We start from the raw sequence: 22,686 nt of genomic DNA on the forward strand, positions 1-22,686 counted from the left end.
AAACCTTTTAAAGGGGCTATGCCTTTCTTCTGAACTTTAAACAACATTGAACCGAGCAAAAGTTGTTGCTGTTTTTAAGAGGGTTATTCAGTGGTTTTCTCACATTTCCCAAGGTTACTGCCTTTGGTAACTAATTCTGATATTTAATAACCCACAGCTTGATTTCCCTCTTCAACATCAAGGGCAGTGTGGGCCAGTATTTAACTTACTTTTTAAACAACAACAAACCCCAAACCATGCTGGGTAGAAAGAAGTGGGGAGCCACGTCAACCTACTTCTTTACTGACAGGTGTAAATGCTATCCATCTTAATGAACAGACCTCAGACACTCATTCAGAATTATTCCCTAGTGCAAACAATCATTCTTACACCAATTTGAAATTCAGCAATCAAATTCCACAGTAAACACCTCCTGGGTGTTTGACACTACTTTGGACATCCTGATACATATAAAAAGAGTAGAAGGTAATTTTTGCTTGTAAACATTGCAGTGATCCCACCACATTTCAGGGATGCCATCTATTTTCCCTATACAGACCACCTCTTTTTCTTTCTCTGAGCACAGAACCTCTTTGGATCACCAGCTTTGGCAGACTGCATTATCTTTCCATCCTTTGTAAAAGAAACAAGATATAGAAACGGCAAGGACAAAATAACAGTAATAATAATGGTGAATAATGAGCCATGGAAGAAATGAACCACAGTGCAGAACAGCTGACTCAAACCCACTTGCTGTCTGGAGAGACCAGGAATCATAGTTCCCCAACTATTTACTCTGCTACTCACATTTACCTATGAGGTCTTTTATTTCATTACTCCTTTTAACTGACCTCTGTTACTCTCCGCTTTTTGTATATAGAAAACCCTGTGGAGTTTCTGAGATGGGTGAACGTCACAAAGGGGAGAGGAAGTCTACAGTCTTGGTACTCAAAGTGAGGTCCAGGGCCAGTAGCATCAGCATCACCTGAGACCTGTCGGAAAGGCAGAACGCTGGGCCCCATCTCAGACCTACCAAATCAGAATCTGCATTCTAACAAGATGCACTGGGCCATGTTCTCCATACATTAAAGCTTGAAAAGTTCTGGTCTATAGCATTCGATAATTTAAAAGAGCTTTCAAAGCTACCCGAGATCCTAGTTGTAATTTTGAGAGCAGTGAAAGGGGGAATTGATAATGCATGGACGTGTCTTGCCTGCAGTGCAGCACGAAGCTTTTCTGATTTGTGACTGAAATAAGAAGACATCTTATGAGATCTGTCTCTACTGATACAAATTGTCCGACAGTAAAGTTTTCACACCATATATGCATCCACTGAAAGAAAATAATTTATGTGCTTATCAAATTCTAAACAGTTACACTTACTTTAATAACAAATACTCAATGTGAACATAAAGTATGCAACCGCATTAAGGAAAGAATAAGAAAAATAAAACCAGCCCCTATAAAATGACTGTGTCCCCCAGCTGTGATCAAAACAAAATCTTGAGCCAACGTGACATTCTTTTTCTCTTTTCCAAAATATTTCATTAAAGAGATTTAATTTTGTCTTTCAGGCAAACTGCCCTTGCTAAAGAATGGTTTTGTGATACGCTTGAATCCATATGGCTCATTCTCATTACGAAATGACTGTGAAAAATAAGAGAAAAGAACAAACAGATTTCTTCTACAGAACTTATTGGAGGTGACAAAATAGGTTAAAATGGGGCTGTTGTAAGCGTTAAACTTATGTTTCTGTCCTCCAAAAATCTAATGAAATTTGGACCTTCTTGGGAGGATACAGAACATTTTACAGAAAATGAGGACTCTGAGGAAATCAACTTCAATGGGTAGTTCAAGAGGAATGAGAACCTATCTATAGCATTTGGGATTTAGGTTAAAAATGAGGAAAAGTTTCCTGGCAATTAAGATTATTAAATGCATAAATTAGCATTACATGGTAAATTAAGATGACATAATGTTGATAGAGCTTGCTTCCTTGCAGTCGTAGAGTTAACTTCCTGTTGGGGAGCTTGTTTTCACAATAGTAATAATTGTTGTCGTTGTTGTTATATCAGCAATGACAATTGAACAATAACAGTGTAGCAGGCTCTGTGCCTTGCCCTTTACCTGCATGCAGGGTGCTACTAGTATACTCATTTTACAGTTGGAAAGAACTGAGTCTCTGTGAGGTTAAGTGACTTACCCAAGGTCACAAAGGCAGGCTTTCGTTGGACCAGGGATTTATACACAGGCAGCTTCCCTCCAGAATCAGCACACTGAACTATGCCATGCTCTACTGCCTCCTGGTAGATGTACATCATGACAAACCAGACTGGAACCCCAACATTGGTTTGCTGTGGCAAATAGACTTAAAGGGAGACTATAGTAAATATTGGGAAAGGCATTAAAGTGTATGAAGATAACATCCAGTTAGCCAGGTAGTTGAAACATCTAATTTGCTCCTTGTCTGCTCAATGTGTCATCAGTCACCAGGCACAGCCCACCAACCTCAGCTGATGTACGCTGCCTCGGGGCTTCCATATGCCATCCACATGGCCCCAGCCATAGCAACACCAGCAACAATTTCATTCTGGAGACATTCTGACCCTCACTTTCCGCTGCACTAACCAACTGTGATCTGTCAACACATAGCATGACTAGAACAACAAACACATCCTCCCTCTCCCAATTAACGCACAAACCAGATCACAAAATTTTTCATCAGAAAGTATTATCAGAAGAGCCTGGAACTGAGCTGATGCTAGGATTACCATAACATAAATGCAGTGGATTGATTGCTTCCAGTATCCACCTAGATAAAATAAGACAACATGTGGAAGGCCTGGCCAGTATGCAGTACCCCAGAGGTACTCAGCAAATGCTGGTTCTGTCCTTTGCCCCCTCCTTAATCACATAATCCTCACGTATTTTATTTTACTTTGGGAAGTGAAAATGCTTGGTCCCTTTAGAAAGCCAGGGTATATCCCACTGTGAAGGAAACATACTGGAACTGGGAATGACAGGACAACAATGGAGATATTTATAAAGCATCTTCACTTTATAAAAGGCAGCTCAATTCCACAAGAGAAAAGGAAGGTGAGTACACAGTAATACTTAACGCAAGATTACAGAAAAGATCTGAGAGCTAGCACAGAAATTTGATACCTATTATGAAACTGCCTTTTGCTGGAAGACACATTAACCACTGGAAAACACTGAATACGTGGGCTTAACCAGACTATAACCAGTAAGTTATTATAAACAGAAAATACCAAACTGCCCAAAACCCATGATAATGACCCAGGGCTGTTCACAGGAAGGTTAAAATAATTAAGGTGAAATGATTAAAGTGTATTTGTATAACATTTTACCTTAGTCAAAAGATACATTACTTGCACTTAGAAGTTTCAAAGGAGATTCTTTGATTATGGGAGAAATTATTAATTAATTTATAAATTATTTTTTATTATATTCTCTTATAAAGTGTTACTGGAATAAGTGAGATGCCCTGTTTTTCTCAGCTATCCATTGAAGAAGCAAGTCTAACATTGATGTTTCTGTGCACTAGTAAATCAGCAGAAGGCAGAAATCTATAAGGAATGAGTTCTTTCTAGTGAAGTGTTTTCAATGTTTTGAAATTCATGTCCTCCTTTCATATGTATCAAAATCTTATGTCTTCTTTTAGTATTAAAATTTAGAACAAATTAAATATTGTTATTAACATTGAATCAGAGCAATGGAACAAAGTGCTGCTTGGTCTTCACACTGCACAATCTCTGCCCCCGTTACGACATGGGTGGTGGCAATAAAGGGCAGGGGGCAGGGGTAACAGCCCCGCTCACTTCCACTTAAAGAATCCCTGCTCAAGTACTTATTCTGAAATACTCTGGTTTTTACATGAAAGAAATATTCTCTTCGACCAGACTTCAGAGTTCCAATCCCATTTGCTCTCACAGAATACCTAAGGTCTTAAAAAGAAGCCAAATTAAGGTACAAAGAGAAATATGTAACTCTTTTAGCTCAAAAATAATTAAATCTTAGGATTTGCATCTGCAAATTTTGCAAGATGTCTGCTAGTCATTTTAACTCTTGTGAAGCTTTTCTAACATCACTCATGTTTTACAAGTTGTTGGAACATTTTATAGGTTGTCATTTTCTGTCATCATCTGGATTTGAACTTTTTTCCCCTGGAAACACTCAACACATTCATGCCTCTTATGAGCTATCATCATTTGTTCGCTTGAGGTGAGAAATCAACATGGTATTATGGAAGGTTCCAAAGGTTTTGGCAGTCAGATAAACCCATGTTCAAATCCTCAATCTGCCACTATCTAGGTGACCTTGATCACATCCTTACCTTTTCTGAACTTCAATTTCCACATCTGTAAAATGAGCTTAACAATTCCCTCCTTTGACACTGTCGTGAGAATTAAAAGAATGCAATTACAGTCCCTTACACAAAGCCTGGCATGTAGTAGGTACTTAGTGAAATACGTACATACCAAGAGTGGGAAATATTTTGTTATTAACATTACAGTTTTTAGTACGCACAATATTGGGTATTCCTTTAAGAAAGAGAAGAGATTTTGAGTTTTTAAAATGAAAAGTACTGTGTCTAGATTTAATGAAATTTGATCTCTACTATCATAATAGTGATCATTTTGAATGAAATTGAAATATTGTTACCTAGGCAATACCCAAAAGCTAATTCCCCAAGACAGAGTGAAGGGAGATGCAAAAATTACTTTGATAATTACCAATTTGTTTCCAAATGCTAGTTTTCTTGTCACATTATATAAATTAACCATACTATGCCTGCCACTGGTGTATCAAATCTTTGCATTTTCCAATATATCAACTAAAGTTAATTTAGAACAGTTATCTAATATTATCACGACACCACCAGCTTCAGGAAGTCTGATTTTTTCCATTTTAGCTCCTCTACACACATGGTTTGGTCTCTTGTTGGGAGTGGTGGAGCCTAATTCAGCATGAATTCTTTTTTTCATCCTGTCACCCACAGGCATCACATCCTGCTCTAGAGCAAGGCGAGAAACACCCCCTGAGGGAGCAAGGCTCTGGAATTCTCTCACCACTCTATAAAGTACTAGAGACACACGAAGCATTACAAATGTGGGATCCAATCATTTTAACCAGTGAGAAAAATGTAAGTGATAATGTTGAAACATGTTCCCCTCAACCCAGATAAACTGCTATTAAGCCCATGTTAACATATAACCAAAATGTCCAGAAGAAAAATGACAACTTCAATCATCTCGATATTTTACTATAGGAAAACCATTGTTTTACAAAAACCAAAAAATATTACTTTTATTCTATTGCATGCCAAGAAATAAAACCATGTGAGGGATGGGAAAATATGCTAACATTTGATTAAAACATTATGGGAAAATTCAGACATACGCTGAACAACAGGGATGAACCTTGGGGACATTATATGAAGTGAAATAAGGCAGCCACAAAAAGAGACTGGATGCATCCACTTACATGAGGTGCTTAGAGTAGTTAAAACCATAGAAACAGAAAGGAGGTGGTTGCCAGAGGCTAGGGGAAGAAGAGAATGAGGAGGTATTTGTTTAATATAGAGTTTCAATTCTACAAGATGAAAAAGAGTTCGGGAGACAGATAGTGGTGATGGTTGCATAACAATATGAGCGTAATTAACACCAACAAACTACACTTAAAAGGATTGAGATAGTACATTTTGTGTTATAAGCATTTTATCATCATTTTTTAAATTGAGGACAAAAAACATTACAGGGAAATAAATATCAACCCAATTTCCTTTAGAATTCAGAATAGGCTGGGTGCAGTGACTCACACCTGAAATTTCAGCGCTTTGGGGGGCCAACAGGTGTGGATCACGTGAGCCCAGGAGTTCAAGACTAGGCTGGACAACATGGCAAAACTCTGCCTCCACTAAAAATTAGCGAGGTGTGGTGGCACATTCTTGTAGTACAAGCTACTCAGGAGGCTGAAGTGAAAGGATCACCTGAGCCCAGGAGGATGAAGCTGCAGTGAGCTGTGATCACACCACTCCACTCCAGCCTGGGCAGGAGAACGAGACTCTGTCTCAAAAAAATTAATTAGTTAATTCCAAATATGACATACATAAAAGTTCCAAGCACAATGCCTACTCAAATAATTGCTTAATAGATAGTATTTGAATAACAACCTAAATTTATCTTCAACTTGTTATCCTGTATTCAATGTATTAATTTATTTGATTGATTGATCTCATAGCTATCTAAATAATTTTCTTAATATTCTGGTAAGGATCTATGCATATTCTTTTATTTTTTAATAGCTTTTTTCCAAAAGTTATTGGGGTACAGGTGGTACTTTGTTATATGAGTAAGTTCTTTAGTTGTGATTTGTGAGATTTTGGTGCACCCATCACCTGAGCAGTATACACTGCACCCTATTTGTAGTATTTTATCCCTTATCCCCTCTCACTCTTCCCCCAAGTCCCCAAAGTCTCTTGTATTACTCTTATGCCTTTCCATCCTCATAGCTTAGCTCACACATATCAGTGAGAACAAATGATGTTTGGTTTTCCATTCCTGAGTTACTTCACTTAGAATAATAGTCTCCAATCTCATCCAGGTCACTGCAAATGCTGTTAATTCATTCCTTTTTATGGCTGAGTAGTATTCCATCATATATATATATAGTGTATATATATACACACATATATATATGTGTATATATACACATATATATATATATACACATTATATATATACACATACACACACACACCATAGTTTCTTTATCCACTCGTTGATTGATGGGCATTTGGGTTGGTTCCACGATTTTGCAATTGTGAATTGTGCTGCTTAAACATGCATGTGCAAGTATCTTTTTTCAAATAATGACTTCTTTTCCTCTGGGTAGATACCCAGGAGTGGGATTGCTGGATCAAATGGTAGTTCTATTTTTAGTTCTTTAAGGAACCTCCACACTGTTTTCCATGGTGGCTGTACATTCCCACCAGCAGTGTAGAAGTGTTCCCTTATCACTGCATCCATACCAACATCTACTGTTTTTTGATTTTTTGATTATGGCCATTCTTGCAGGAATAAGGTGGTATCACATTGTGGTTTGGATTTGTATTCCCCTGATCATTAGTGATGTTGAGCGTTTTTTCATGTTTGTTGGCCATTTGTATATCTTCTTTTGAGAATTTTCTATTCGTGTCCTTAGCCCACTTTTTGATGGGATTGTTTGTTTTTTTCTTACTGATTTCAGTTTGTTATAGATTCTGGATATTAGCACCTTGTCAAATGTATAGACTGTGAAGATTCTCTCCCACTCTGTGGGTTGTCTGTTTACTCTTCTGACTGTTGCTTTTGCTGTGCAAAAGCTCTTTAGTTTAATTAAATCCCAACTATTTATCTTTGCTTTTATTGCATTTGCTTTTGGGTTCTTGATCATGAAATCCTTGCCTAAGCCAATGTCTAGAAGGGTTTTTCCATTGTTATCTTCTAGAATTTTTACAGTTTCAGGTCTTGGGTTTAAGTTCTTAATCCATCTTGAGTTGATTTTTGTATAGGGTGAGAGATAAAGATCCAGTTTCATTCTCCTACATGTGGCTAGCCAATTAGCCCAGCACCATTTGTTGAAAAGGGTGTCCTTTCCCCACTTTATATTTTTGTTTGCTTTGTCAAAGATCAGTTGTCTGTAAGTATTTGGATTTATTTCTGGGTTCAATATTCCGTTCCATTAGTCTATGTGCCCATTTTTATACCAGTACCATGCTGTTTTGGTGAGTATTGCCTTATAGTATAGTTTGAAATCAGGTAGCATGATGCCTGCAGATTTGTTCTTTTTGCTTAATCTCGCTTTGGCTATGCAGGCTCTTTTTTGGTTTTATATGAATTTTAGAACTGTTTTTTCTAATTCTGTGAAGAATGATGGTGGTATTTTGATGGGGATTGCATAGATTGCTTTTGGCAGTATGGTCATTTTCACAATATTGATTCGACCCATCCATGAGCATGGGATGTGTTTCCGTTTGTTTGTGTCATCTGATTTCTTTCAGCAGTAGTTTGTAGTTTTCCTTGCAGAGATCTTTCAACTCATTGGTTAGGTATATTCCTAAGAATTTTATTTATTTACTTATTTTTTGCAGCTATTGTAAAAGGGGTTGAGTCCTTGATTTGATTCTCCTCTTGGTCGCTGTTGGTGTATAGAAGAGCTACCAATTTGTGCACATTAATCTTATTTCCAGAAACTTTGCTGAATTCTTTTATCAGTCCTAAGAGCTTTCTGGAGGAGTCTTCAGGGTTTTCAAGGTAAACAATCATATTGTCAGCAAACAGTGACAGTATGACTTCCTTTTTACCAATTTGAATGCCCTTTATTTCTTTCTCTTGTCTGATTGCTCTGGCTAGGACTTCCAGTACTATGTTGAAGAGGAGTGGTGAGAGTGGGCATCCTCATCTTGTTCCAGTTCTCAGAGGAAATGCTTTCCACTTTTCCCCATTCAGTATTATGTTGTTAATGGGTTTGTCATAGATGGTTTTTATTACATTGAGGTATGTTCCTTGTATGCTGTTTTTGCTGAGAGTTTTAATCATAAAGTGATGCTGGATTTTGTCAAATGCTATTTCTGTATCTATTGAGATGATCACGTGATTTTTGTTTTTAATTCTGTTTATGTGGTATATCACATTTATTGACTTGTGTATGTTAAACCATCCCTGCATCCCTGGTATGAAACCCAGTTGATCATGGTGGATTCTCTTTTTGATATGTTGTTGGATTCAGTTAGCTAGTATTTTGTTAAGGATTTTAGCATCTATGTTCATCAAGGATATCAGTCTGTAGTTTTCTTTTTTGGTTATGTCTTTTCCTGGTTTTGGTATTAGGGTGATGGTGGCTTTATAGAATGAATTAGGGAGGATTCCTTCTGTAGCTTGTGGAATAGTGTCAAAAGGATGGGTATCAAGTCTTCTTTGAATGTCTGGTAGAATTCTGCTGTGAATCCATCTGGTCCTGAACTTTTTTTGTTTGTAATTTTTTAAAATTACCATTTAAATCTCACTGCTTGTTGTTGATCTGTTCAGGGTATCTAATTCTTCCTGATTTAAGCTAAGAGGGTCATATTTTTCCAGGAATGTATCCATCTCTTCCAGGTTTTCTAGTTTATGTGTGTAAAAGTATTCATAGTAGCCTTGAATGATCATTGTATTTCAGTGGTGTCAGTTGGAATATCTCCTATTTTGTTTCTTATGAGGTTATTTGGATTTTCTCTCTTCTTTTCTTGGTTAATCTTGCTAATGGTCTATCAATTTTACTTATCTTTTCAAAGAACCAGATTTTTGTTTCATTTCTCTTTTGTAATTTTTTTGTTTCAATTTCATTTAGTTCTGCTCTGATCTTGGTTATTTCCTTTCTTCTACTGGGTTTGGGTTTGGTTTGTTCTTGTTTCTCTAGTTCCTTGAGGTGTGACCTTAGAGTGTCAGTTTGTGCTCTTTCAGTCTTTTTGATATAGGCATTTAGGGCTATGAACTTTGCTCTTAGCACCATGTTTGCCATATCCCAGAGGTTTTGATAGATTGTGTCTTTATTGTCATTCAGTTGGAATAATTTTTTAATTTCCATCTTGATTTTGTTTTTGACCCAATGCTCATTAAGGAGCAGGTTATTTAATTTCCATGTATTTGCATGGTTTTGAAGGTCCTTTTCGAGTTGACTTCCAGTTTCATTCCACTGTGGTCTGAGAGAGTGCTTGATATAATTTCAATTTTCTTAAATTTATGGCCTATCATAGGGTCTGTCTTGGAGAAAATTCCATGTGCTGTTGAATAGAATGTGTATTCTGCAGTTGTTGAATGAAATGTTCTGTATATATCTGTTAAGTCCATTTGTTCCAAGGTATAGTTTAAATCCATTGTTTCTTTGTTGACTTCTGTCTTGATGACCTGTCTAGTACTGTCAGTGGAGTATTGAAGTTCCCAACTATTATTGTGTTGCTGTCTATCTCATTTCCTAGGTCTATTAGTAATTGTTTTATAAATTTGAGCGCTCCAGTGTTAGGTGCATATATGTTTAGGATTGTGATATTTTCGTGTTGGACAAGGTCTTTTACCATTATATGATGTCCCTCTTTGTCTATTTTAACTGTTGTTCCTTTGAAGTTTGTTTTGTCTGATATAAGAATAGCTACCTCTGCTTGCTTTTGGTGTCCATTTGCATGAAATACCTTTTTCCACTGCTTTATTTTAAGTTTATGTGAGTCGTTATGTGTTAGGTGGGTCTGCTGAAGGCAGCAGATAGTAGGTTGGTGAGTTCTTACCCATTCTGCAGTTCTGTATCTTTTAAGTGGAGCATTTAGGCCGTTTACATTCAATGCTATTAGCAGTGAGATGTGAGGTACCATTGCATTCATTGTGCTCTTTGTTGCCTGCATACTTTGGTTTTTTTGTTGTTTGTTTTTGTTTTTTAACTTGTATTTTGTTTTATAGGTCCTGTGTGATTTATGCTTTAAAAAGGTTCTGTTTTGATGTGTTTCCAGGATTTGTTTCAAGATTTAGACCTCCTTTTAGCAGTTCTTGAAGTGGTGGCTTGGTAGTGGCGAATTCTCTCAGCATTGGTCTGAAAAAGACTGTATCTTTCCTTCACATATGATGCTCAGTTTCACTGGATACCACATTGTTAGCTGATAATTGTTTTGTTTGAGGAGGCTGAAGATAGTGCCCTGATCCCTTCTAGCTTGCAGGGTTTCTGTTGAGAAATCTGCTGTTAATCTGATAGGTGTTCTTTTATAGGTTACCTGGTGCTTTTGTCTCACACTCTTAAGATTCTTTCCTTCATCTTAACTTTGGATAACCTGATGACAATGTGCCTAGGCAATGATCTTTTTGTGATGAATTTCCCAGGTATTCTTTGTGCTTCTTGTATTTGGATATGTAGGTCTCTAGCAAGACTGGGGAAGTTTTCCTCGATTATTCTTCTATTTAGAATTCTCTTCTTCCTCAAGAACACTGATAATTCTTCGGTTTGGTCGTTTAACATAATCCCAGACTTCTCGGAGGCTTTGTTCATATTTTCTTATTCTTTTTTCTTTGTCTTTGTTAGATTGGGTTAATTTGAAGACTTTGTCTTTGAGCTCTGAATTTCTTTCTTCTACTTGTTCAATTCTATCGCTGAGACTTTCTAGGGCATTTTGCATTTCTATAAGTGTGTCCAATGTTTCCTGAATTTTTTTATTGTTTTTTCTTTAATTTCTATTTCCTTGAATATTTCTTCCTTAACTTCTGGTATCATTTTTTGGATTTCCTTGCACTGGGCTTCGCCTTTCTCTGGTGCCTCCCTGATTAGCTTCGTAACTAACCTCCTGAATTCTTTTTCAGGTAAATCAGGGATTTCTTCTTGGTTTGGATCCATTGCTGGTGAACTAGTGTGATTTTTTGGAAGTGTTAAAGAGCCTTGCTTTGCCATATTACCGGAGTTGGTTTTCTGATTCCTTCTCATTTGAGTAGGCTCTCTCACAGGGAAGGTCTAGGGCTGAAGGCTGTTGTTCAGATTCTTTTGTCCCATGGGGTGTTCCCTTGATGTAGTACTCTCCCCCTTTTCCTATGAATGTGGTTTTATGTGAGCCAAACTGCAGTGACTGTCGTCTGTCTTCTGGGTCTAGCCACCCAGTAAGTCTATCCAGCTCTGGGCTGCTACTGAGGGTTGTCTGCACAGAGCCCTGTGGTGTGAACCATCTGTGGGCCTCTCAGCCATGGATATCAGCACCTGTTCCAGTGGAGGTGACAGGGGTGTGCAATGGACTCTATGAGGGTTCTTAGCTTTGGTGGTTTAATGCTCTATTTTTGTGCTGGTTGGCCTCCTGCTGTGAGGTGGTGCTTTCCAGGGAGCATCAGCTGTGGTAGTATGGGGAGGAACCAGCAGTGGGCAGAGCCCTAGAACTCCCAAGATTATATGTCATTTGTCTTCAACTACCAGAGTGGGTAGGGAAGGGCCATCAGGTGGGGACAGGGCTAGGCATGTCTGAGTTCAGAATCTCCTTGGGCGGGTCTTGCTGCAGTGGCTGTGGGGGATGGGGGTGAGATTCGCAGGTCACTAAAGTTGTGTACGTAAGAGGATAATGGCTGCCTCTGCTGAGTCATGCAGGTTGTCAGGGAAGTGGGGAAAAGCTGGCAGTCACAGACCTCACCCAGCTCCCATGCAAACTGAAGGGCTGGTCTCACTCCCACTATGCCCCCCACAACAGACCCTGAGTCTGTTTCCAGGCGGTGGGTGAGGCAGGCTTGAGAACTTGCCCCAGGCTACTCGCCTCCCAGCCACAGAAGTAAAGGGCTTGGTTCTTCCTCTGCCAGCGGAGTCTGCACAACAGTTCCGTGCCCTCCCCTGAGTTCTGGCCAGGAAGCTTCTCACCCTGTTCAAATTGTTACAAAATTTAGCTGAAGATTACCTTTTCCCTGTGGTGTTCCCCATCGCCTCCTACTCTTCTGGCCAACCTCCCAATGGATCCCTGTGGTGCCAGGCAGGAATGGCCGCTAGGGGACCGAGTGAGCTCCCAAGGCCTTTCCGCTGCTTCCTCGACCCCTGTATTTTGCTCAGTTCTCTAAATTGACTCAGCTTCAGGTAAAGTCAGAAACTTCTCCCACAAACAGACCTTCCGTTTCTCCAGTGGGGCTGTGTGTTCAGGACAGGAGGCTCTCCCTTTCCCAGTTCTGCAGTTGGGGCACTCCCAGTATTTGGGGGTGTCTCCTGGGTTCTACAGGAGCAGTCTGCTTCCTTCAGAGGGTCTGTGGGTCCTCTCAGGATTCCTGGTTTGTTCTTGAAACTGATCTGGAGCTAAAATTCCATATTCTTTTACTCTGAAAAGAAAAGAACTCTCAGAGCAGGAATACATTGAACTTTTCATTTCAGTATAAACCAGTAACAGATATGCTATTTCTTATGAATGTTCGTGAAGCCAGAAATGTACTGGGTGCATTAAACTCAATCTCAGTGTCACCAGCAAACTGACTTCATTCCCCACTCTGTTGGACACAAAGAAAAAGACAATCAGGTTTTATTCACTGGCCTGGAATGGAGAAGGAGAGACTCTTACTCTAAATGGCCCTTCTCCCTGAACAATAGAGGGCATGGGGTTTTTAAGGATTGAGTATCATGAGGAAGAGGAATGTTAGCATGTGCAGGATGGGACTCCAGATATGCAGGCTCAATTCATAAATGTGTGTCTTCATACAACCCCGGTACACAAAATGGCGGAAATTTTCTTTAAGGGAAAGGAATTTTCATGTTACAATGATATGTTAATGATCTAAAGGCTACTAGGGGTCATCTGTTCCAGCTTGTGCCAGTTTGAGGGTCTTATCTCCTCTGGTATCTGATCAGGAGTCAAGAAGCTCTGGCACCATCCCAGGCCATCTGGTTTCTTTAAGCAGCTATGCCTATAAATAAAGGGACTAAAGAAAAACAGTAAGAAAGAGAACTTTCTCAGTTATTTCATCAGGGCTGCTCTGGTAACATCAGCACAGTGCGGCATCCAAAATAAAAATCTAAGTATGTAAACCATTAAAAAATAATGTTAGTTTTTACTGAAGGTCCCTGGAGTTAGTAGTATAAGGGAATTGCATTGCATAACATGCAGCCAGGCTCACTTCCTTAATCTCAACATATCTCAAAGTTACTGATAAAGGCAGTTGTCCTCTCCCCTCCTTTCTCTCCATAAATTCTTCCATACTACCTCCCAATTGCACCCGATACTAATTCTCTTTACCTCTTTACTCCTCTCTCCCCTTCATTACTCTCTTCAGAAGGTGATATGGTTTGGCTCTGTGTCCCCACCCAAATCTCACCTTGAATTGTAATGCCCATAATCCCCACATGTCAAGGGCAGGACTAGGTGGATGTAATTGAATCATGAAGGCAGTTTCCCCCACACTGCTCTCATAATAATAAGTGAGTCTCAGGAGATCTGATGGTTTTATAAGGGTCTGGCATTTCCTCTGCTTGCATTTCTCTCTCCTGCCACTATGTGAAGAAGGACTTGTCTGCTTCCCCTTCCACCATGATTGTAAGTTTCCTGAGGCCTCCCCAGCCATGTGGAACTGTGTGTCAATTCAACCTCTTTTCTTTATAAATTACCCGCTCTCAGGTATTTCTCCATAGCAGCATGAGAACAGACTAATACAGAATGGAAAGAAAGACAAAGATTTGCATATAATGATCTGTGTACCCTCATCTAAAACCTTTGGAGCCAAACATATTCAGAATTTGTAATTTTTCCAATTTTATGGTTAATATAATGCATATAATGCATATTATATTCAAGGTTTGGAGAAGCACTCTGAAATCAAACACATTAATATTTGTGTAGTAAAACATGAATATTCATATGATCTCATAAATATATGAGATAAGTAAATATTACACATGGACTGTACAAGCTCAGGTCAGGTTTTATACCAAATGAATTTGCCAGAAAAGAAAATAACTTTTTGTTTTCACAGCTTTGGAGATTTCAAATTTTCTATACTTCTAAATTAATATTTTTTCTGTTATTCCCATCACACTTTACTAATAGTCAAGCAAAGTCATTAAGAATGATGGAACCAGGGCTGGGTGTGGTGGCTCACACCTGTAATCCCAGCACTTTGAGAGGCCAACGCGGGTAGCTTACTTGAGCCCAGGAGTTTGAGACCAGCCTGGGAAACATAGCAAGACCCCAGACCCCATCTCTATTAAAATAAATGAAAAAAAAAAAAAAAAAAGAATGATGGAACCAGGCTGTCAACAGGATGGGTGATTCACTGAATACCTGCTATGTGCTGGGCACTGTTCTAGGCTCTGTACATTGTGAACAAGATAGACAAAAGTCCTGCCCTCGTGGGGCTTGCCCATATTCTGGGGATGGGGAAGACATAATAAAGAGGCAAACAAATAAAAATACAATCTACGATCAGGTAGTTAAAGAGGCAATTAAAAAAATAAATGAAGTTGAGAAAGGGCATAATGAAGAGTGATGGGGTTTGGTAGACAAGAGGAGCCTCTCTGGAGAGGTAGGACTTGAATCGGCTTGAATGGTAGGATGGAGTGCAACTTGGGACTTTCAGGAGGAAGAAGATTGCAAGCTGAGGGAACAGCAAGTGCAATGTTGGGGCAGGACTGCTGCTTGAGGAAGCCAGTGTGGTGGAGGGCTCCAAGGAATCAGAAGAGACAGGGGAAGAGAGGTCAGAAGAAAGGTATGGGATTTAAGCGTGGCTCTTAAAATCTCACCACAATAGAATGGGCCAGGTAACCGGAGCCGTGGTTGGCTGTGAGTGATAGGAGGAAGACAGCCAGACAATGATGGCTGAGAGGTACAAGTCAGGCAAGGAGTAGACTCAGGTCACAAGGGGCTGCCATGCTGACAGGGAGGCCTGATGGAGTCTCAAAACAAGCACAGTGGAGCGATCTAGGAGGGCAGGAGCAGCACAGGCCGCAGAGGGCAAAACTGCTGTCCTGAGAAGGAAGTGGCAGAGAAAGAACAAATAGACATAGCATTGTGGGACTGTGAAACAAGGTGAAGTGTTGGCTGCAGGACAGGGAGAATCCGTTGTCCAGACGTGAGCTTTGGGACAGAACAGGCCTGGCACCCTGGGAGAAATTCATTCTAAGTTAACTAAATACTTACTTTCCTTCTAACCAAAGCTGGATCAGTCCTGCTAGCTGGAGCAGAAGGTAACTGTGGGGAGGTTGGGAATTTGGGGATTATCATAAAACTCCCTTCCTGTTTCTAAGTTTAAGGGTAGAGTTCTTAATATTTTGCTCTTCTGAATACCTAAATAGCCCTAAAACAGTCATGGGGCCCTAGGAAAAACAGAAAAAGTGCTCCGCATCCACTAATGAAAAATAATATTTGATACTACAGGAAGGAAACAGCTGCAGTAGTGAATATAGCAGGACAGATGGATCCTTAAAAAGAGTTCTGCCGGTCCATAATAGATTAAAGCTAAGGAAAGGAAAAGGCTTGCCAGCCCAGAGGAATAATGATGCCCCCAGGATCATGGTTGGTAATAATGGTAAGAAAGCTACCGTTATAATGACCATTACTATTAACTTCCATTTATTGAATTACCACTATTTTCCAGGCACAGAGCTAGGCACTTCACTTGATTTCCCAGTCTGATACCCATGGAGACAGGAGAAGGGCTGGCAGGTGGTATTCTTTATTGCTATTTTTTACTGTTCACCCTGAGTGCGGACCCAGTTGAGAAATAAGTCCCAAGGATCACACCAATTTAGATTATAATGTCAGTTTTAAGCCTGAAAAACAGAACTAGAAAATGTGACTTGGATTTGTTGTCAAACGGACTTCCTAATGTACCTCTCCAAAAAGGAAAACTTTCCCCACAGTAATAAGGCCTACTCCTATAAGCTTAGTTTACAATAAGAAGAAAAAAACAAGTCCACATTCTTCAGGAGAGATAGACAGGGAAAGAAAGAGAGACCAAACAAGCAAACTACGCTATCAATAAGTGACTCCTTGTTCCAATGAGCAAAGTAAAAAAGGGAAAAATGGAAAAGTTCCTCTGTCACTTTTTCCTTAAGAAGCAGAGGGCAAATTCCCCTCTTTGTGTGAAAGAGTATATGGAAGAATTGGGATAAATAACCATTCTGGTCTTATATCCATTTTCACAGACAAATCAACTATAGTTCTGAAGTGTAAGTAACTTGACCAAGTCAGACCTATGAGATAAAAGATAGTTCAGGATTTGAATTCAGGTCAGTCTGACTCAGAAGTCCTAATTCTTTCCACCATGTCACTTAACTCATCAATTTTTTAAATTCTTACAAAAATAACAAAGGATCACTGTAGAAAGTATAAATTAGAAAAGAGAACTGAGAATGCTTAGAACTACCCACAGCCTTTGCGTTTATCTTGATGTAGAGCCTCCTTCTTTAATGTTAGATAGCCTGTCTGAGAAAAAGCTCAAAGTAGATTATGACTGGGAAATTTCTGAGGGGGTTGCAGGACAAGGACCATCATGGAGACAGGGCCCGGGGCCCAGAGAACGGAGCTAAGAAGTAGTTCCTGCAAACTCCTGAGGCCCAGCAGTCCTCAACATCTGCCTGCCAGCTCTCATCTCGGCAACGCCCGCATCCAATTCCCTCACGTGTTCCCTCCTCCTGGGTTTCTGATTGAAGTCCCTCCCTTCCTCTGGCACCCAAAGCAGGAATGCTGCCTCATCCATCATAGTCCTTTCTTGTTTCCAAGGCCTCATACCTATGCTTTTTCTTGTTTGGTCATGCCTTTTCAGTTCCCAGAGCACCTGGTTACTGACAGTTGCCTGGTTTTGAATGACTTCCTCATTTATACATCTGGAATTTGAGGTTCCCTCTTTCTTAAATGTCTACCTGGCTTCCAGCTCACTGTTTTCTCAGACCTTCATTCTTTTGTTGCTTCCACAGATAATTCTATCACCTGGCTTTTAGAACAAGGCCATTGCTGCTCTAGTATGCTGACCTGCTCAAAGCCACATTTTACCCAGAGTCTAGCCCATCCTCACACCTAACGTCTATCCAGACTCTTATCCAGGCCTGGATTTCACAGGCCCAGTGGCCACACAACATGCACAACCAGTGGCCATCTGTGTCTGCGGGGTGACACTAGTCTTTTCCACTTCTACCAATAGTCTGATTAGTCAATAAGGCTCTAAGACATTTCCAACCTCGTATGTCTTATACAGTAATTTGTTCTACTTTCATAGTTACTCTACTTAGAATTAGTATTATTTATACCTTGTCAATTAGTGTGTTTATCATCACTTCTCTGATAACAATAGAAATGTATCTCCATGAACAGAATATGTTTACAAGGTATTAAAGAATTGTTTTTAAATTTGTTTTCAACTCTCTATGATATATATTCCATTAAAATTCTCTGATGCCATACTTGTTCCTCTTCCTAAAAATAAGCCATTAACTTGGCATGAGACCATAACCCAACTACCTTGGACTGTTATTTACAAGATTACAAGTACTAAATGGAATAAATCTTATTGGACAAATTCAAATGGTTAAATAAAATCAATTAATGAAGTTAAAATATTGATTTAAATGAAAAAAAGAGCTTTAAGAAGTATTCAAATCAGTGTCTGCACTTAGACCTTGACTAAAATATCAAGGTTTTCTAGGAAGAACTTGAAAATTATTTCCCTAAGCCCACACCTTTCTATGTTCAATGTCATTGCTATGGCAATGAAGAACTCCTTTTGGGCATTACTAGTTAGAAGCAGGTAGGAAGCCAGTGCACATATACTGCCCTCCCGCTTCTAAGACATGTTTCCATTTTGCTAGCAAGGGAGATCAAACCACAAGATCTGAATCCAAGTGGAGGAAGGCGGATGACTCTCGAATTTGCTGACCAACTTTTCAGATTCAGGAGGCTTTGGGGTGGGTACCAAAGATCTTAAGGGGCTTGGATAAGATCATCTAATCACTGGAATGCACTCTATTCTAAATTCAACTTTGAAATCACTTCTTGGAACTGCATTACATAGGCATACCTTCAAGCCTACTGTATACCAACACATATAATTGGGTAAGTACTAGTTTTGTTCAGACGATAGAAGAATAAATTGGTAGAGTGATTTTACTGAGTTAGCACATAGCTTATTAAAGCCTGGTCCCTGACACATAACCAGCAGTGTCACCATCTCCAGGGCCTAGTGTGATCAAGGAGCTAAAACCACAAGTTTCTGAAACCAATCAGGAGTCAAAGATCTTTGAGATCTAGTAGGAGGTAAATTTGTCCTTGGACACTATTGAATCAATCTGAAGAAGGATCCCAGGGGATATGTTTATCACTATTACAGTGCTCTTTTAACACGGAGCCCCCTGACCCAAGAGACAGGCAGGATGGAGCTCTAGAAAATCATATGGTCTTCCTGGCCAGGAAAGTAATCTTTGTCCCATTATCTAACATCAACGGCACCATATTCACCACATAGTAGTGATTGATATACAAAAGAGGCTTTTCTTTGTGTTGGAAAAAAAAATCTGCTTTTTTTCCCCTGTTCAAATGTGTGGGATTTTATAGCACAGTGCTAGACCAGCTCAATACCTGATTGAAATAACCCAAGAGGAGGATACAGAGTGAAGGCTGAATTCAGAATGCTCTGTGAAAGTACATCTGTTTTATATGAGACACACAATCTGTCTCATTCCAACCTGCATTTCTGGGTCACTTGAGACATTTAAACTGCACTTATAATTAACAGCTATTTTTAAACAGTGAAAAAATAGAGCACTGGTAAGGTACAAAAGCATTAAAATTGCCCCAGTTTCGCTTTTCAATAGGACACACCACTGCAATATGCTTCAAGATCAAAGAGAGCTCAGAAAAAGAGAGAGAGAGAGAGAGAAAGAGAGAGACAGGCCGATCAGTGGGGATAAATTGTTCCCATTATGATGGTGTAAGAATAGGGTTCTTTCAATTGAAACAATTTAATAACCACATTCATTACATTGGTGTCCACTTGGTTTTATCTGAGCAGTTTTTGCATAACTGGGGAACAAGTTCAATTGAGCTTATTCTCTAGAAATTAAGATGTGCAGGGTTTGACATTCAGAAATTAGGCACTAATAGTCGACAAAGCAGTTGTCTTGAGAATCCCCCTGGATGTAGTGAGATCTGCGTACCACTAATTATGTCAAATGCAAATGCATTCTCTAAAAGCCCTGCCCAAAATTTTCGTGAGCTCATTTCAAGGTGGTTAAGGTTACATTAGGGTGATGATGGAATATCAGAGTCTCTTCTTTGGAGCATGTTTATAGAATCACTTTGCAAAGCATCACTTATATAGGTATAGCAATGCCATCTGTAAACTTGTTTTTCCCTCAGCTATCACCAGAGGAAATCTTTCGGAGCACTCCTCTAATATTCTGTGAGATCAAATAGAATCACAACAAATACTGGAACTGCCGATTTGACAAACAACAAGGGGATCATTCATTCAAAGGGGAAAAAAGTCACTGATTTCCCAGGATTGACTTCAGCTATGGGTATCTACATACTTGAAAAAGTGTTGGATTTTCTGCCAAGCAGCTTTCCTGAGAATGGTTACATTTGCTAGTTCTCAACTGCACTATGGAGCATAATGTGTCATTTGAAGAGTAGTTTATCCTAAAGTGCTATTTTAAAAAGATATTAGGAATGGAGCTGTAGAAATGCATATAGAAGAAGAAAAGCCAGGGTTTACATATGATGTATTAGATATACACAATCCATTCCTGGATCTGCTTCTCTCGCTAGGAACTAAATCATGTACAGGAACATTTAAGAGACACTTCCCAGTGTACACTAAATCCTTCTTTGTTTTCTTATTGCTGCCAAACAAGTGGAGAGTAAAGAATTGTTGAAACATAGGTTGGGTGGCAACTTCATAATAGCAGCACTTCTTCTTTCCTTCTTTTCTCCAGAAGACAAAGTATAAAAACTGAGAAGTTACCTTTACTTCTACAAAAGCTTTTAAATAATGGTTTTTCCAGGAGCAACTGCACTTCTCTCACTAGACCATTTCCCCAGATGGGATTTGCAATATAAAACCACCATAGATTGGCTTATTGAGGAAAGGAGATAGACTTGTACAAATCACTGGAAAGATAAATAAGCTATAGAGATCAATAAATAAAAGCCAGGCAGAAAAAAAATCAAACTCCGGCATTCCAGACCAATTAAGATGTTATTTACTGCCCGTGTGATTGCAACTTTGATGCTCTCCTTTCCCGTTTTCACACTATAGGCATTTGTTTTGCTGAGAGAAAGATATATAACTGATGTGTAAATAGAAAATGATATAGATAGATTTTATGTCCCATAAAACTGTTAATCTGTGCTCCACATTAAATATAAAGTACATTTTTTATTTAGACACTGCACTGGTATAATTAAAATAAAGTATGCTGGCTTTATTTTTTCAGTAAGTCATTTCCAACCATAGAGATCAAATAACAGTGCAACAGCAGCATGAAATGTGGTTATAATAGCCTGGGACCACATTTACTGAAACTAAAACGTGGGAGATAATAGTGTGAAGGTACAAATTAAATGCAAATAAAACAGATTCCCTATTGTTGCTAATTCCTGGATTGGGTTTCAGTAGGGAAATTTAGCTGTAATGTTTAACTTCTTTGTACAGCAATCATTGACATGTTATCAGTTGCATTTTGAGATCATTGATGGAAATTCTCAACAAAGAATTTAGACTACCTGTCCACCTTTCAGGAAGAAAATGGAAGTTGCCTGGGGCAAATCAAATAAAAATATACTGCCCAGACTGCCTCAGGGACACTTATGGCAATTGGCAAACACTGATTGACTTGTTTCATAATTGATACACATTTTTGTGGCAACCTACTCTCATTTGCCCAGCAGAAGCTTTTTTATTTCAGAGGTGTGTCAGCATGGCTTAGCAAGTACCCATTTTTGAGGGTGACTGCTCTGAAAATATCTCAAATTTTAACACAAGGGGGCTTTACAGTAGGCTTGTGTTACAATTTCTGGTTTTCCTATGCTGTAATAATCCTACATGCCATGGCAATAAAGAATGGCTGGTAAAATACAGATGTTTTTAACAATTGAAAAATATGATTTAAAGTGAACTTAGCAAAATCACCTTTTCTTTCAGCCCAGTTTCACAAGAACCTTGCCACTAGTGTTTAAAATGGTCATTGAGCAATTTGTTTCTTGGAATTTCCAAGTGCACTGGCATGAGTAGTCATTCTGATGAGATATGGCCCTTTTCTAGACAAGAAACTAACTCATGTTTTGGGGCTCTCTGATAAACAATCTCTTTCTAGTCTTTCATAAAATGGCATTTGTCTTGTAACTCCATAATTTGCAGCTCTCGACTTTCAGGAAAGTTCTGGGCTTGTTACACTCTGTCTTTTACATTCTGTAACTACAAATAGCAGTAATAGTGCATGCTAAGAAAATAAATAACTTTCCTCCTCACTTCCAAAAACTGTCAGGGACTATCAGAAAGTTTCTGTAGTCCCTTCCTCACCTGGAAGCCTTATGGGTCTCCAAGAAGAATCAGGAGCCACATTTACCCAGGTTAATCAAAAACAAGGAGCACACAGGGGTGCCCAAGATGATGCACTGGGGTGCAAAAAAAACATTAGATTAGATCTTTTATTCATTTCTACACTAAAAAGAAAGGAAGCTTTACTAGCAGTAAAAATATAGAGCTTAGTGGTAGTATAACTTAGAAGAAAATGTACATATTTGGAGGTTCATACTCTAAATTTTTAAGCAATTTTGTGCATAATTTTTATAGTTTGAAGACAATTGGCTTGGTGACTGCTATTAATCCTCCAAATATTGCTATAGAAGAGAACTTTCAGAGACTCTGTGTGGTAAGCAGACTAATGGTCCCCCAAAAATGTTCATGTTCTAATCTCCGGAAACTGTGAATATGATATCTGGCACAGCAAAAGGGACTTTGCAGGTGTAATTTAGGGCATGGACCTTGAGACGGGGTGATTAAACTGGATTTCTTTCAGGTGGTCTCAATCTAACCACATGAGTCCTTAAAAGTGAAAAACATTTTCCAGTTGGACTCAGAGAGTGACAGATGTGATGACAGAAAAGGGTCAGACACATGCCACGTGAGAAGAATTTGACCTGCCATTGTTAGTTTTGAAGATGGAGGAAGGGGCCACAGGCCAAGGAAG

Source organism: Symphalangus syndactylus, chromosome 11 (genome assembly GCF_028878055.3).
Source record: "Symphalangus syndactylus isolate Jambi chromosome 11, NHGRI_mSymSyn1-v2.1_pri, whole genome shotgun sequence".
Lineage (NCBI taxonomy): Eukaryota > Metazoa > Chordata > Mammalia > Primates > Hylobatidae > Symphalangus > Symphalangus syndactylus.